Genomic DNA, 18228 nt, shown 5'->3' on the forward strand with positions numbered 1-18228 from the left:
ATTCCTGGAAATGAATGCCATCTAAAATAGCTGTTGGGAGTCTGATATGTTATGTCCCTATGTTTTCCCCCCAGTGCATTCTCCATCCCTCCATCCCTCCTTTCCCCTACAAGTGAAATCATACTACCTTGATATAAGGTTAATTCAAAGGTTAGCCTTGAAAAGAAAAACATCGCCTCATAACAGAAGCCTGGAAAGAACAGGGAAAAACGCATCCATTTGCCTTGGTGATAGAACGGCCCTTATGCACTGATCATGCCTTTGGCAAATTCAAACCATATGATGGCTGAATCCATTTCTTTGCATAGTGAGCTCCCTTCTTGACCCATATCCCACGACCCTGGACTTTGAGTTGATCTGAGGTTGCAGGACCAAGATTATTACTAGATTTGCTGCATCTGAATTCTGCAGGCAGTTCATTCCCAGAGCTATCTATGTACTTTAGATTTTATTGCACCTGATTGCTTTGGGAACAAATGGTCCCGTCCTGAGAGTGACTGACACATAAGGTTATCAACACCCAGCCGAGGTTTCATAATCATTGCACAGTGTCTTCAGAGAATGTAACACGGAATTTTGCTTAGGAATTATTCCACTACTTTCTCAACACTGAGACTCAGCTCAAGTCCCCAGAAAGCTTCTGATATACACCAGAAACAATATATATAATCCCTAGGGTTATTTTTATGCCATTATAATTCCTAGCATCTGAAAGGTAGAAATAGGAAACCATAAAAGAAAGTAGTGAATATTAAAATATTAAACAAGCAGCATAACATGCAGTATATATTTTTATTATTAAATTTGGTCACCTCTAAAAATGTCCATTTTTCCCACTTAAAAAAGAAAGAAAGTGCAGTGAAGATCTAGGTTCTTGTGCTGCCCACTAAATAAAATGAGAGGAAAGGAACAAGAACTTTCATGTCAAATTGTAAAAAGAAATTCTTGTCTTTTTGGCTACAAGAGACGGCGAACACATGCCAGACACAACTGCTGTGAAATTCCTAGTGTAATGCTCAAAATAATGCTAAAGTTATTCTATTGGCAAATCTTTCCCAAAGGATCACAAATTCTGTTCCATTTATCTCAGATATTTAATGTTTTTTAATTTCTACTCTTATGCCAAAGCTACCTAAATGATGCTGAAATAGTAAGTTATTGTAATAATTTTAGAGAAATTAATCAATGGGTATTATGGAACTAGCTGATGCATTTCCAAAAACAAATGGCTTGCCAAAATGCTAATTCTGAATTTACAGAAGCACTAATAATGTCACCAGTTAATGTTAACTTCTAACAATAAAACTAAAACAACAACAACAACAACATGAATTAAGTTTACTGCCTATAAAGATTTTTGCTATTAAGGGAGTTACAATAAAAGCAACTTACCTCGGGCTTGGTGGCTCACGCTTGTAACCCCAGCACTTTGGGAGGCCGAGGCGGGCGGATCACGAGGTCAGGAGATCGAGACCACGGTGAAACCCCGTCTCTACTAAAAATACAAAAAATTAGCCGGGCGTGGTGGCGGGCGCCTGTAGTCCCAGCTACTCGGAGAGGCTGAGGCAGGAGAATGGCGTGAACCCGGGAGGCGGAGCTTGCAGTGAGCCGAGATCGCGCCACTGCACTCCAGCCTGGGCGACAGAGCGAGACTCCATCTCAAAAAAAAAAAAAAAAAAAAAAAAAAGTGACTTACCTTTTCTGGAAACATCACAAATCATAAACTAAACTACAAATTACTTCAAAGTAAAATAACTAGCAAAATAATTCTGTCTTTCTAAAAATAAAGGCTATTTCATTTTTTTAGGATTATCCTGGCATATTTAATAAGTTCAATTTTTTCATTACTTCCATTTATTTCAGCCGTGAAATTTGAACAACATTTTCTAAGTTGACCCTCCCTTATAAATGTTGGTTATTTATATCTTGAAAAGCCAACAAATGACCCCAAAATATTAAATGTTACTGAAAATTACATTGAAAAACTTGCTATACAGAACCTAAATTATCTGCCATTACATGGCACATTGTTTACATTAAAATGACTTTACAATTCAACTGCCTGCACTAACAAGACTACTAGTCGAGTAAACTCTTGCCCAGGAAGACAGTGCAAATAACTTCATTGTTTTTTAAAGAAACTTTCCAAAAATTCATTTGCTCCAAGAATAGACTACTCAACAATCCCTTGTCAGAGTAAATACCCATCTCAGGACATTGGATTGCTTGACTAGGCTCATCAATCTACTCTTCAAGACCACTTTGCAAGCCCCACCTCACTATGTCCACCAATTTGAAACTATTTTGTTACAAATTTTCCTCAGTCCTAATTAGCTCTCTACTCTATATTGAAAGATGCACCCTAAATCAGAACCCTCAAATCTCAGAAACATTCTACCTTATTCTGAGAAATAAAGTAGAAAGAGAAGCTTCTCAGAAGCTTCTGAGAAGCTACAAAGACTCTCAAAGACAGATCATCCGTTACTGAGGTAATAAATAACTCTGCTTTGCTTTGTCAATAGGTTATTTTGGTAGTCTTTTCGGAGATTCATGGAATCAATAATTAACACTGCAAATTTTCAAATAAATTTACTTTGTTACAAAATCAGTGATATTAAGTACATCCATTATTCTTATTTATGCAGTAGTTTTAAATATAACAACTCCCTACTAAATGTTTTATTGAACTAAGTAGACGAGTCTCACATATAATCTTAAAAAAAAACTACATGAAAAAATAATCTAATTACTTTTTACAAGTTGTACTGTCATAAAACCATTGGAACTTCTTCATGGCTTCAGTCTTGGGTTTTTTAAATCTTCTTCTATTACAACTACATTTAAAAAACCTGCAACTTTCCGAATTTTATTAACTTATAAAGTGAGCCAAAGTCTCTTTGCTTACAGAAGGTACACAAGGGCATTGGATTCACCCATAACATAATTCAAAGACTAGTAAAAACTTAGAAATTTCTGATGTAATATAAATTTAAAATCCTTTTTGCTTCTAAAATTGAATGCTGAAAGACTTAGCTAGATATTTCCATTCCACAAGTTTGTTCTGTCCTGTAACTTTATTCTAAAATCATTTCAATTTCTACTAAGGCATTTCTGGAACATCTCATTAATTAGTGTTAAAGCATTCAAAGTGTAATTTAAGTATTCATGTATGAAAGATTGATGGAGTAGTTCCTTTTCTTGGGTTTGAGGGACTAATAAATAACTTCCCCTTTTCTTGCCCAACTTCCAAACCATTTGATAAATAGATGCAACAATGGAACTAAAAAATGTCAGCTCTATGACTCATAAAGCTCTTGGAGGACAGGGCTTTGGGTCTATTAGTGCAGTGAACTTTGCTGACAATGCAGATAAATGTAAACCCCTCAGTTTTAGGTTTCAAGATGAAAGTAACTGATTCTAAAGAGCACCAGGATAAAGAGATTGCTCCACCTTCCTTCTGAATTTTGCCCATTTTCTCCCAATATCCTCAATCAGATAAGTTATTTTATCTCCCTTAGTGAAGACTGAGTGAGGGAATGGAGAAGACAGTTTACCCACAGAAAACCTCTATATGTAAATATAAAGCCAAGGGAAAGGAGCTTGTCCCTAAACACACAATACCTATACAATATGATTTGAGGAGTGGCAATAGGTAACTACCACTTGTTGTTCTACAAACTATTTCCTCTGCCGTTTGGGGTAGATGTCTAAAATATTCGTCATAATAGATTTTAAAATCAGTTAATAAATCTCCAGAAATTTCCCATTCACTTAAAAAATAATAGACATTACAAGATAATTTTTAAGGGTAAAATCATTAATATTAGACTAATATAAAATTAGCATGTGCCAACAAATTTATTTAACTCATTAATTAATGAGAGAACCAGTAAGATGTTACAACTCGTTCAAAAAACATTTCAAAAAGCTCACACATATAGGCAATCAAAAAAACTGAAATGAATGTATGAATAGATTCAAAATTGGTTCATATTGACAGAACAATAAAAACTGATCAAAGCAGCCAGACACGGTGGCTCACGCCTGTAATCCCAGCACTTTGGGAGGCTGAGGCAGGCAGATCACCTGAGGTCAGGGGTTTGAGACCAGCCTGGTCAACATGACAAAACCCATCTTTACTAAAAAAGTAAAAATATTAGCTGGGTGCTGTGGTGGGCACCTGTAATCCCAGCTACTCAAGAGGCTGAGGCAGGAGAATTGCCTGAATCCGGCAGATGGCGGTTGCAGTGAGCCCCGAGATCGCGCCACTGCACTCCAGCCTGGGTGATGAGAAAGATTGCGTCTCAAAAAAAAAAAAAAAAAATTGATCAAAGCTATGTGCATTTCTACAGACAAAAGTTACTTACATTAATATCATTTTTTTATAACTTACAGTTGTAAATGCACTTAAAGACAAGGAAACAGATAATCTGTTGCACTAGACAGGATATCCAGCAATTTTGGGTACCTTTCAAAACAAAGCCTTCCACAATATTTCCTGACATCCTATTAATGAAAAAAACTAGTAAACAGTCATCTCTACATATACATTAACACATTAGCATATACTATTTCACCATCAAAAATTCGAGACGTGAAAAAAACTTACATAATTTTTTATAAACCACCATGATTTCCACATTTCCTCTGCATTCAGGTTGTCAGTGTCAGTTAGCCTACTAGCATCAGCTGACGTTTATCATCTGGCCAAGGGGAAAGGAAAAGGGCAAGGGCTGAATGTGGGATTCCTTCCGAGTTCTTATCTTCCTACAAGCAATCCTAGGAAGAATTATCTGGCTCCTCATCTTCTCTCTTCCAAAAATATTCCTGAATCTATCAATTTTATTTCCTGATTCCTCCAGGGATTTTCTCTTGACACTGGAAAACAAACTTTTACTGCTCAGAGACCTCATGTCTATCAAAAAGCCTACTTCTTACAAATGAAGTGTCTTGGCATTCAAGATTGTTTTCTTTGTTTTCAGTTCAAATCACTGTTTTAAAACTGAAGTTATGAGCCTATCACTTCTTCTTGTCATCCCTGCTACAAAATTTGTAATACCCCCAAAGCAATGAATACTTCTGTCAGAAAAGGAAGAGGTTTATGCACAAGGAAGTATAAGACCTGTCCTAAGTGCAAGATTCGATTTAAAGTATATATCACACTTCTAAATTTGCAAAAAATTACATTTTACGACTTTTTAACTCTAAGCCAAAAATATTTAGCCCACAACCAGACCAATAAGTATATAAAACATTGAAACGACTACAAGGAGAATAAATACTATGCTAACAATTTTTAAAAACTGAAATAAAGTCTATGCAATTGTTAACTCTTAAGATGACACAAATTAGGTCTGCTAACATAAAAGGGAAATTTTATCGATTCAGATCCATGCCAGCTATCTTAATCTGCTACATTGCCCACAGAACAGAAAATCCTTGGATTCCTCCCTGAAAAACATGATTTCTAGGCTAGGCTCATTTTCCTCTTTCTAAATGTTTCATGTTTGGAAACACTACCTGAACTAACTGCACTGATGTTAGCAGACCCAGCTTTGATTCCTAATATCATCTAGCAGTTATTACTGACAAAAACTGCTGACTTACAAAAACTTCTGATTTTCAACTGCCATTATGTCTAAGGCAGTTTGGGCAAAACAGCTGAGGTAAAACAGGAAGATGAAGTTTACAGCTTGAGGGAAGCAACAGCTGTTGGCTGTCTTGAGAAAGGAATTGAGTACAAAACACAAACTTCTGTTGATTATGCATGCAAGCATAAAAGATAAATGACTCAGTGAAATGACTCACTTCATTTTCAAGTAAACTTTGTAGTTGTGGCTCCTCTTCTACTATGTTAAACATTTAAGTTTACCTTTAATTATAGGCTAAGTCTGGACATCAAAACTTAAATTCTTTCAGCCTGCTACAAGAAGATATTAAATGCTTACTTCCAAAAATAACTTCGTTAATTGCTGTAGTAAGACATAAATCTGGCAGCAAATCCTTTGAAAATGAATGCCACATGGATCAAATCATCTAATTAGTTTAGACAAGCCATAAATATGTTTTAATAGGCCAAAACTGTAAAATTGTAGGAGGCACTGCATAATTTCTTGGGGGGATTAAGTTGCTTTGCTTATTATTTTTGCTATTAATAATAGTATTTATTTGTACTCAGATAAGACTTGGAACTGTACACACTATATAGTCAAGAAACCCTCAATTTTAATTTGAAAAGAGAAGCAGTTGTGATTAAACACCCTTAAAATATTTTTATTTTTCTATTTTTGTTAACTTTTTAATTTTTCTTTCATTATTAAAAGCCTCCAAAACAGAGGAAGAAAAACATAAGAATAGTAAGAAAGGGGGAGGAAAGGCTGATACAGAAGGAAAAAGGAAGAGAAGTAAAACAGGAAGGAAGTAGATGAGAAGCTGACCAGTTGGAGTCATTGATTGGAAGAAATAGTAACTGACTCCAACTAGCTTAAGCAAAAAGGCAACTTATTGGAAGCATATAGGTAGTTCATAGATCAGTGAGGAAAGCTTAGAATCCTGACACACAAAACCAAACTTTTACTCCTCAAAGACCTTCTGTGTATCAAAAAGCTTAGTTCTTTCTGAGAATTACTCACAGATTAGTGAGTAAAGCTTAGAATCCAAGGTTTGAAAAAAAACAGGAATGAGGGCAGAAACTAACAGATGCCATCTTCCAGGTGGGATAAATGAGTTCCAGTGATTTTCTATTTATCCATCACTGTGTCTGATTACAAATGTTAAAAGAGAATTTTAGACAAATTAAATTTAACAGAGTTTAATTGGGCAAGGAAAAAATGATTCACAAATAGGGCAGCCTCCAGAATCACAGCAGATTCAGAGAGACTCCAGGGATGCCTCAGGGTCAGAGCAAATTTGTAGACAAAGAAAACAAGTGACGTGCAGAAAAACGGAAGTGAGGTACAGAAACAGCTGGATTGGTTACAGGTTGGCCTTTGCCTTCTTTGAGCACAGTTTGAACAGTCAGCAGCATACGCGTGGTTGAAGTATGGCTGCTGGGATTGGCTGAGACTCAGCTATTGTTGCAGAAGCATACCCCTAAGTTAGGTTTTCAGTCTTGTCTACCTATTAACTTAGGTTACGGTTCGTCCAAAAGGACTCAAATATGGAAGTACAGAGGCTTTCTCAGGCCATATTTAGTTCACTTTAACATAAATGCTAAAGATAGAGAGTAGCACTGACCCAGTTTGATTTAATGCTTACCCCTTAACTAAAGGGGATCCAGGGATGCTACACCCATGGGGAGACTGGAGAAAGGGAAGAAGACAAAACTAGCAAAGACATGAGAGTGAGGAACATGCAAAGAAGGAGAGGAAAAATCTGAGCAAAAGCAATGTAAATGCTTTGAACACATTCTTCGTACACATTCAATGAATTAAAGCATGCTTTTTGAGACTTTCATTTGCTTTTGGAGTAGTGAGAAGGGGAGGGAGTTGATGAGGATGACTGAAGGATAAGTAGAGGCTGATGTTTTTAAGGAAACAGATCAGTAAATGATTTTTTTCAGAATAATTTCTGAATAGTGACCAGAATAAAAGATGCGCTTCGTCATTTAAAACTCCATCTTGAAATTGATTTATATATGACTAATTCAGAACATTGTGTATAGAAAATCAATCTGAATTATAAATTATGTTTCAAAAATGCACTTCTGTTTTGTTCATTTAAACACAGTAATTGAATTAAATGTTAACAAATTTGCAGTTTATAGAACTCTGCCAGGAATAATTTTACTAATAGGTCATTTAATAACATACAAATAAATTACATTGAATATATAGAGTTTAATCTAAAATAGTTTAATCCTAAAATAGTTTAATATCTTTAAAAGAGTCTATTAGCATTTTTCATTGCATTACTTATTTATTCATTTTTTTAGGTATTATGCAAATGTAAACTCCAATACAACCTGGATAAAATTTTCATGCAATCAGAATTAGTAGAATCCTCCAAATTAAAAAGATTTTACATTATTTTAATATATTAAAAATTCTACTGAAAGATGATAGTAACATAAGCAAACTCTACTAAAACTACATTGAAACCTTTGTTTTAATATAAGTTTAAAACACTCTAGAAGCAATTCCAAATACTTGTTTCTTTTCTAAAATTCAGCTTCAAGCATTTGAATCTTAGAAAAGAAAGTATAAGGAAGACAGGACAAGGATAATAGCAAGACAAGAATGAAAGAGAAAATTACTTTGGAGGAGCTCAAATAATCAACATTACTCAGGAGTTACTTCAACGAAAGATGTATGGGAATTATAGGCAAGCCAAAGAAATAGAAATTGCAGATCTATAGTCTGAACAAGAAGAACAGAAAAGCGACATCATAAAAATAAAAAGTAAAGGTATTTTAAATTGTACAATTTGCTTCTTACGACTAGTTAATTAATATGTGTCACCAAGCTTTTTAAAAATACAGCCTAAGCACACCAAAGCATCAGTGTAAACTTTTCATCCACTTATCCTAATCTTGAACCTAGCAGATGGTGCTAAAATAAACAATGATGCAGGGACAGGCCTTTCGCTGTATAGCCTAACTATTTTCATTTAATCATCCAAATGTGGTTTAGGTGACTTACTTTCTGATGGGAACCAAAAACCCCTGGATCTCCTTCCTATTCATTCTATCCATGCTCTGAAAATGCTGTTCTTCTCTGACAGTGAAATCTGTTTTCATTCTCATTCTTAATCGCTCCCTTTGAAAACTTTCAGCCTCAGAGGCATTGCAGTGAGAAGCCTACACCAAATGCTTTACAAAGCAGTAACCCCCCATGAATGCTGTGCCTTGGTGGGCAGCTATTTGGCTACTTGGATGTTAGCTATTTGCTGAGCCCTACGCTGCAGGCCTGTTCTATTCATTAAGCATCTTGGGTTCAATGCCTAGTGGCAATGAACATTTCAAGGGCCTACAAAAGAGTTTGAGACCTGAAAAAAAATTATAAACTCCAAAATACAAAAAGAAAAACAATAGTTGAAGTAATAAGTAAATGCCTACACAACCTATTCAATTTAGTCAATCATTCAAGTAAATTGATATGCCTAAAGTTTTTATCACATTTGCAAAAACTTGCAGATTAGATTTTGGGGCTTTCCCTGGTCATACCACTTCCTGACAATGCACAATGATTGGTCAAGAAATATTGGCCAATTATCAAGTAAATGTGTTATGTATAGCCAAGTAATTTTAAGCTCTTTAAAATTTTTTACAACGAAAATAATTAATTTGGTGTGAGTACAATGAAATGCATTTGCAATGATATGACAAGGTGACTCCAAATTACGATGTTTATGAATCACTCAAGCCTGTTCAGTCAGAGCTGGAGACTTTGGAAGTAAAAGGTGAAGGAGACATCTCCCAGCCTCCCAAGCTACTACCAAGCCTAAGAAGATACCGACAAAAAAAAAAAAAAAAAAAAAAAAAAACAGCAAAAAGGATTCACAGGTGAGAGAGGAGAGAGAGGATCAGCAAAAATAATAATGGGTACTAGGCTTAATACCTGGGTAGTGAAATAATCTGTACAGCAAACCCCCATGACACAAGTTTACCTATATAAAAAACCTGCACGTGTATTCCTGAACTTAAAATAAAAGATAAATTTTAAAAAAATGATTCACAATGCAGAGGTAGGCACAGATCCTGTGGCTGTGCATAGGAACCATTCCCCGCCCCACCACCACCCCTGAACATCCACAAAAACACTGGGGGGTGATGGGGACCGAAGACATTATCCTCCTCAAAGGACACCTGCCCTGAACTATCAATCCCACTTTTAAAAATCTATTTTGGAACTTTAATCTAGCTTTGAAAATATTAAATTGATATTAATATGAATACGAGTCAAGTATGATCATAAAACATACAGGATACAGCAGCAGTTCTTCATGTTTGTTTCATGCCCCAAAATACATGAATGATGACTTCTTGTATTTCATTCTTTCATCAATTCTTGTGTATTGACCAATTACTATGTGAAGTAAACCTATTCTGGAAACCCTTTTTGACACTCTCCTGTGATTTTGAGGATGTTCCTGAAAATATTGAAGAATAAAGCTAATAGACCTGCAGATTTCTTTTTTAAATATGATATTCACAAAGCAATATTGCTCTTTAAAGGATCCAAACATAGGTAAAATCAATGGAATTATTTTGAAGCTCTAGTTCTTTCTCCCCATTCAGAAAAAGAAGGAAAGCTAGTGACTGACATCACATTCATAATTCTTTAATTTAAATAATTTCCAAACATGTGTATTCAATTTTTATTAGCAACATATCACTTAACACTTTTTCCTGCTGCTCTCAATTCCAAGAATGATTAGCTGTTAGGTCAGAAGGTGAGGTTGACAATTGATTAGACTGAGAGGAAGGAGGGCAAGGATCTGTCTAGTCCCTATGACCAGTAGCAGGCTGAGTCTTCAGTGTTCCTAAGAACTAAGCCATACTCACTACTCACAGGCAACCTGGGAGGCAGGGAGAGTCCCACTGAAAAGAAAAGAAGTGAGGGTCAGGCATGGTGGCTCACACCTGTAATCCCAGCGCTTTGGGAATCCAAGGCAGAAGATCACTTGAGCCCAACAATTCAAGAGCAGTCTGGGCAATATAGTGAGACCCTGTCTCTACAAAAACTAAAAAAAAAAAAAAAATTAGCTGGGCACTGTGGTGCAGTCCCAGCTATTATGGAGGCTTGGGCAAGAGGATTGCTTGAGCCCAGGAAGCCCAGTCTGCACTGAGCTGTGATCATGCACTGCACTCCAGCCCTGGCAACAGAAGGAGACCCCACTCAAAGAAAAATAAAGAAAGAAAGGAAGTGGGAAAGCCAGACAGGAATAGAATAAATGAAATAGGGAAAATAAGAATATTCGTTGTTTTGTGAATATCATATTTTAAAAAGAAGTCTGCAGGTCTATTAGCTTTACTCTTCAATTTTTTTCAGGAAAATCCTCCAAATCGCAAGATACCATCAAATAGAGGTAGGAGAATAAAAAAGAAGGAGAGAAATGAAAGGAGACAAAGAAAGAGATGCAGATTATTTGAACATTTCCAGGAACTCCATGGTTCTGGAGTTTTCCATTCTCCACTATCCCCCACCTTTTCCTTCCACTGCAAATGCATTTTGTAACCAAAGGCAAGAGGTAATAAATGCTACCTCTCTCCTCCAAATTCTTGCAGATGGTGTAAGAATAAACAAGGTAATAGATATCTAAGTGCACTGAATCCCTTGCCTGAGGTAAATCTAAAGCCTTTCTCCCCATCACCCTTCCTTTTCAATTTATTTAAAAGAGAGATAAAACTACTTATCGTCTTTGATTTTGGGGAGTGAGTGCTATCTGATATGGCGATTCCAATTTTTGAGCCCAGCAACTATAATGAATAATCTGGTTAGTGTGGTTTTTTGGAGCAATGCTTGGCGGTCATAAAGCAAATGCATTAAGTCAGAACAATAGGTACATTGATCCCCTGAATATATTAGTTTTAGATTCAGTATTCTAGATGGTGTTGGGGCTCAGAAAATGATACCCCAAAACAAAGGCCTCAGAAACAAAAGTCTCTCTCTGACCTCCTGCCCTCTTGTCCCTCACCCCTTATTCTCCCTCAAGGCAAGCCATAGAAACTAGAATCCCTTTTCCCCAAGGTGGTCACAGAATCCAGAAACCATTCTGACCAAAGTAAGCCATAAGACCTAAAAATATTACTCAATCTTCCCCTCCTCCCCTACCCACCACCTTTGTATGTGATAGCTGGCCATAAAGAAGTTGAGACCCTCCTTCCAGAGGAGTCCTACTCCATAGATGGAATGTGCACAGAAAGTCCAAGGAGAGTCTGAACAGAGACCTTGCCCAATTTCCCCCTTCAGTCTATAAGCATTCAATCATACCACTTGCCCAATCATGTCTCTACACAACTGTCCATTCTTCATTGAACCTAGGCATAAAAATGAATAATTTCCCCTGTATCTTTGAGTCTTCAAAGGTTCCATGTCGCCTAAAACTACAATCAAATATCAAATTTCAAAAATCAAATTTCTTATGCTCTTCTCTTGTTAACCTGTCTTTGTTATAGGAGTGTCTGCCTTAATTCTTATGATAGGGAGGAAAGAGATCACCCGCTTTCCAGTCCTACAATGAAGAGGAAGTAGCAGGATATTTACTGTATTGAGCTTGAAAAAAAGTGATTGAAAATGAACCTTCAACTGGCAAGAGAAAGGGAGATTCTATCTGGCGTTCTTTTACAATGTTCCAATATCATTTTGAGATTATAACAAGACATATTTGTCATCGTGACTTTATTAGCCTTGCAAAAGAAGTTCAAGATTAACCAGAAAATATATTACTTAAAATAAGACATTAATAATATATTCTACAAAGAAACAGATGCAAAATATGCTAATAAATCTGGCCAAAACTAATTATCAAAACTGAGTCACAAGATGTGTACCACACATACATTTGCATTTGTGCCTGAGCACTGGAGCCCGAAAGGCTCATCCCATGGCTCTGCTGGCAGATGCGTCCAAAGAACTGACAATGTTGAGTCTTGTCATCACAATGCTTCTTTCTGTTAAACGGTTTAAAATGTTTGACCAATGCATTGCAAAGCTACGCAAGGAAATGCTTCCCTTCCAGGGATTAGATTCTTGAAGCAGACCATTGACACTGGTCTTTGTCAGTGATTCAGCCCACATTAGCAAAAGAAAAGCTTCTTACAGACAGACTAGGCTCTTAAGGACCCTCTAAAGGGAACACTGAGGGCTTTGTTTTTGCTTCTTCACACACTGTTAATGAAGTTTTAACTGAGGGAAAGGGCGTAGTTCTTTGTGCTCAGAGATTTGCCTTTCTTTTTCTTTCCTTCTTCTTCTTTTAAATAACAATTATTTCCAATCTTTACCATGTTAAGACTGTAGTCTAATTAGATCACAAGAAGACTAATGACTTGATTTCTAATTAAATGGAAAGAAATCATCTAAGAGAATGGTCTTTTTCTCAAGTGTGTACAGCTACCAAGAAGCCTTTGGTCAAATTACTGCCAGAAAAAAAAAAAAAAAAAAAAAAAAACCTCAAAGCTACAGAAATTGGGAATTTGGCTACAGATGAATATTTTTCCACATAATAGGACAATGCTACAGAATGAATTCTTAGACCAATTTTTCCTTTATTTGAGTACATTTATTACCATGAGGTAGCTTGACTCCTTCATTTGGTTTCCCATTTACTTTTATGAAGTCTTGTTTCTAATTAAAAACTAACCTTTTTTTTTTTTTTTGAGACGGAGTCTCGCTGTCACCCAGGCTGGAGTGCAGTGGCGCGATCTCGGCTCACTGCAAGCTCCGCCTCCCGGGTTCACGCCATTCTCCTGCCTCAGCCTCTCCGAGTAGCTGGGACTACAGGCGCCCACCACCACGCCCAGCTAATTTTTGTATTTTTAGTAGAGACGGGGTTTCACTGTGTTAGCCAGGACGGTCTCGATCTCCTGACCTCGTGATCCGCCCGCCTCGGCCTCCCAAAGTGCTGGGATTACAGGCGTGAGCCACCGCGCCCGGCCCTTAAAAACTAACCTTATCTCTTATTATTTGTTTACACTCTCAGATGTCTTCATTTTCTTATTTTATTCTTTATTTCATTTGCCAGAAACCATTGACTGCACAAAGAAAGTTGAATAGCTCATCATGGGACTCAAAAACTCTTTCCTCTTGAGAGGGACAAAGTTCCATCTAAGCCAAAAGTTGATTATGTGTCCTAACATATTTTTCCTCACATTCAAATATGGAAGCAGAGTAAAATAGCACAGTTTACTCTCTCTGAATCTCATGTCTTATTATTTCTCCTCATTCTAATATGAAGGCATATTATGTATTTAATATGATACAAGACATGAAATGATTAAATATCCCCAACCTCCAAACCACGGGGATTTGGGGAGGTTTAGTACAAGACCTCTTATCTGACACAATGACACAATCAGGATTTATATATGGTCATTAATTGAAAAAGTGATTTAGTGTAGGAAATACACATGTACATACACACAAACACATTGTATTTTAACTTAATATTGTTGAATAATCATTTTCCAGTCTTCTAACATAGAACCACAGTCTTTTGAATTTTTGAATTTGGGTTTGCTAGTTGAACCTATTATCACCCACCTAGATTACCACAGAAAATCTCTTTCTTTACACATTTAATCAGCTTGAATATTTAGTTGTTACCTGTACTGGGCCATTCTTGCACTGCTACAAAGAAATACCTGAGACTGAGTAATTTATAAAGAAAAGACTGGCCGGGCACAGTGGCTCATGCCTGTAATCCCAGCACTTTGGGAGGCCCAGGCGGGCGGATCACAAGGTCACGAGATCGAGACCATCCTGGCTAACACGGTGAAAGCCCGTCTCTACTAAACACACAAAAAAATTAGCCGGGCTTGGTGGTGGGCGCCTGTAGTCCCAGCTACTCGGGAGGCTGAGGCAGGAGAATGGCGTCAACCTGGGAGGTGGAGCTTGCAGTAAGCCGAGATCACGCCACTGCACTCCAGCCTGGGCGACAGAGCGAGACTCCGTCTCAAAAAAAAAAAAAAAAAATTAGCCGGGCGCAGTGGCAGGTGCCTGTGGTCCCAGCTACTCGGGAGGCTGAGGCAGGAGAATGGCCTGAACCTGAGGGGTGGAGCTTGCAGTGAGCCGAGATCACGCCACTGCACTCCAGCCTGGGAGACAGAGCAAGACTCCGTCTCAAAAAAAAAAAAGAAAAGAAAAGAGGTTTAGTTGGCTCAGTTCTGCAGGCTTTACAGGAAGCATGGTGCTGACATCTACTTGGCCTCCAGGGAGCCTCAGGAAGCTTACAATCATGGCAGAAGGCAAAGGAGGAGCAGGCAAGTCACATGGTGAAAACAGAAGTAAGTTACAGAGAGTGGGGTGGGGAGGTGCCACAGTCTTTTAAATGACCAGATCTCATGAGAAATCACCGTCATGGAGACAGCACCAAGCCATGAGGAATCTGCCTCCATGATCTAAACACCTACCACCAGGCCCCACCTCCAACATTGGGGATTACAATTCAGCATGAGATTTGGGTAGGGACAAATATTCAAACTACATTATTATCGAATTATAATAACAAGTACATCTGGAATAAACAGTTTAAACAACTTGCACAACTTACTCTTGCTAGCTTGTAATTCAACTGGTGAGAACAGAAATGTGTGAGTATACCAGAGATAGCCTATTGACTACAAGTGCTGAAGATGCCTTGAGTACTAGCCAGCATGTTTGCAAAGGTAATGGAGAGTGCAGCTAAACTACAAAGTCATATAAGTGGAAATTAGTTAAGCAGTCACGACATTTTTAATGTATTACACAAAACATTGCGGTTAAAACTGCTAATAGAAAGGTTTTTGGTGTTTTGTTTTGTTTTGTTTTGTTTTGGAGAAGAATGCTTAAAATTCCCTTCTGCTTCTACCATATGCAGAAGAATCTTCGCTGAAAAACAGGTAAGAACAGATAACCACAGAGCAAAGACATTTGGGTTTGAGGTGGGCACAGGGAGTTACAGCAGTGAGCAGCCATTCCTGGTACTCAAAAATCTTCCAACTAAAATGATTTAGAATATGCCAGAGATAAGTAATCATTCACAGGAACCAATTATTAAATATTCTACTTACTTAGAAGGGATTTTGCACAATTATGATTCCAAAGCATAAAAATAAGTGGCAACATATATTTAAAAAAAAAAAACAAAACTCTACAACATGACCAAGTAGATTTATCCCAGGTATGCAAGCCTTAAAATCTGAAAGTCAATTAATATACACAATTTTAATAGGATAAAGGACAAAGCCACATGATTATCTTCTCAATAGATATAAGCAGCATGTAACAAATTTCAGTATCTATTCACGATAAAATCTCTCAACAAGCTGGAAGAAAATAGAAAGGAATTTGATAAACGGCATCTGCCAAATACTTACAGTTATCATCAGACTTACTGGTAGAAGATAAAAGCTTTTCCCCTAAGATTGGAAATAAAGCTAAAATGTTCACTCACCATTTCTATTCAACGTTGTACTTGTGGTTCTAACTACAGCAATAAGGCAAGAAAAAACCTTAAAGGTGTAAGGAAGGGATCCAGTTTCAGCTTTCTACATATGGCTAGCCAGTTTTCCCAGCACCATTTATTCAATAGGGAATCCTTTCTCCATTTCTTGTTTTTGTCAGGTTTGTCAAAGATCAGATAGTTGTAGATATGCGGCATCATTTCTGAGGGCTCTGTTCTGTTCCATTGATCTATGTCTCTGTTGTGGTACCAGTACCATGCTGTTTTGGTTACTGTAGCCTTGTAGTATAGTTTGAAGTCAGGTAGGGTGATGCCTCCAGCTTTGTTCTTTTGGCTTAGGATTGACTTGGCGATGCGGGCTCTTTTTTGGTTCCATATGAACTTTAAAGTAGTTTTTTCCAATTCTGTGAAGAAAGTCACTGGTAGCTTGATGGGGATGGCATTGAATCTATAAATTACCTTGGGCAGTATGGCCATTTTCACAATATTGATTCTTCCTACCCATGAGCATGGAATGTTCTTCCATTTGTTTGTATCCTCTTTTATTTCATTGAGCAGTGGTTTGTAGTTCTCCTTGAAGAGGTCCTTTACATCCCTTGTAAGTTGGACTCCTAGGTATTTTATTCTCTTTGAAGCAATTGTGAATGGGAGTTGGATCCCTTCCTTACACCTTATACAAAAATTAATTCAAGATGGATTAAAGACTTAAATGTTACACCTAAAACCATTAAAATCCTACAAGAAAACCTAGGCAATACCATTCAGGACATAGGCATGGGCAAGGACTTCATGTCTAAAACACCAAAAGCAATGGCAACAAAAGCCAAAATTGACAAATGGGATCTAATTAAACTAAAGAGCTTCTGCACAGCAAAAGAAACTACCATCAGAGTGAACAGGCAACCTACAGAATGGGAGAAAATTTTTGCAACCTACTCATCTGACAAAGGGCTAATATCCAGAATCTACAATGAACTCAAACATATTTACAAGAAAAAAAAAAACCCCATCAAAAAGTGGGCAAAGGACATGAACAGACACTTCTCTAAAGAAGACATTTATGCAGCCAAAAAACACATGAAGAAATGCTCATCATCACTGGCCATCAGAGAAATGCAAATCAAAACCACAGTGAGATACCATCTCACACCAGCTAGAATGGCCATCATTAAAAAATCAGGAAACAACAGGTGCTGGAGAGGATGTGGAGAAATAGAAACACTTTTACACTGTTGGTGGGACTGTAAACTAGTTCAACCATTGTGGAAGTCAGTGTGGCGATTCCTCAGGGATCTAGAACTAGAAATACCATTTGACCCAGCCATCCCATTACTGGGTATATATCCAAAGGACTATAAATCATGCTGCTATAAAGACACATGCACACGTATGTTTATTGCGGCACTATTCACAATAGCAAAGCGTTGGAACCTACCCAAATGTCCAACAACAATAGACTGGATTAAGAAAATGTGGCACATATACACCATGGAATACTATGCAGCCATAAAAAAGGATGAGTTCATGTCCTTTGTAGGGACATGGATGAAACTGGAAAACATCATTCTCAGTAAACTATCGCAAGGACAAAAAACCAAACACCACATGTTCTCACTCATAGGTGGGAATTGAACAATGAGAACTCATGGACACAGGAAGGGGAACATCACACTCTGGGGACTGTTGTGGGGTTGGGGGAAGGGGGTGGGACAGCATTAGGAGATACACCTAATGCTAAATGATGAGTTAATGGGTGCAGGAAATCAACATGGCACATGGATACATATGTAACAAACCTGCACATTGTGCACATGTACCCTAAAACCTAAAATATAATAAAAAAAAAAAATAATAAATAAATAAAATTCAATTTTAATGATTTATATATGTTTAAAATAATTATGTGACTAATATAGAATGCAACAAATGTAAATTGGTGTAAATAGTAGAAATAAAATCTCCCTATTTGATACTTAAAAAAAAAAAAAGAAAAAACCTTAAAGGTGTATATACTAGAAAAATAATCTGTCTTTATTTGAGGATGACATCATCCTTTACATACAAAATTCTAATACATTTATATATTTTTTTAAACTACTGGTTTATATTTATAAACAAGTTTAGGAA

The 18228-nt window shown here is 37.0% G+C and overlaps 1 protein-coding gene across 7 annotated transcripts in view; it reads right to left on the bottom strand.

The window, feature by feature from the left end:
• Positions 1 to 18228, bottom strand: part of SLAIN1 (SLAIN motif family member 1) — a 222630-nt gene that overhangs the window by 46369 nt on the left and 158033 nt on the right. The gene's annotated exons all lie outside the window — the stretch shown is intronic.

This window comes from Symphalangus syndactylus, chromosome 15 (genome assembly GCF_028878055.3).
Source record: "Symphalangus syndactylus isolate Jambi chromosome 15, NHGRI_mSymSyn1-v2.1_pri, whole genome shotgun sequence".
In the NCBI taxonomy this organism is placed as follows: domain Eukaryota; kingdom Metazoa; phylum Chordata; class Mammalia; order Primates; family Hylobatidae; genus Symphalangus; species Symphalangus syndactylus.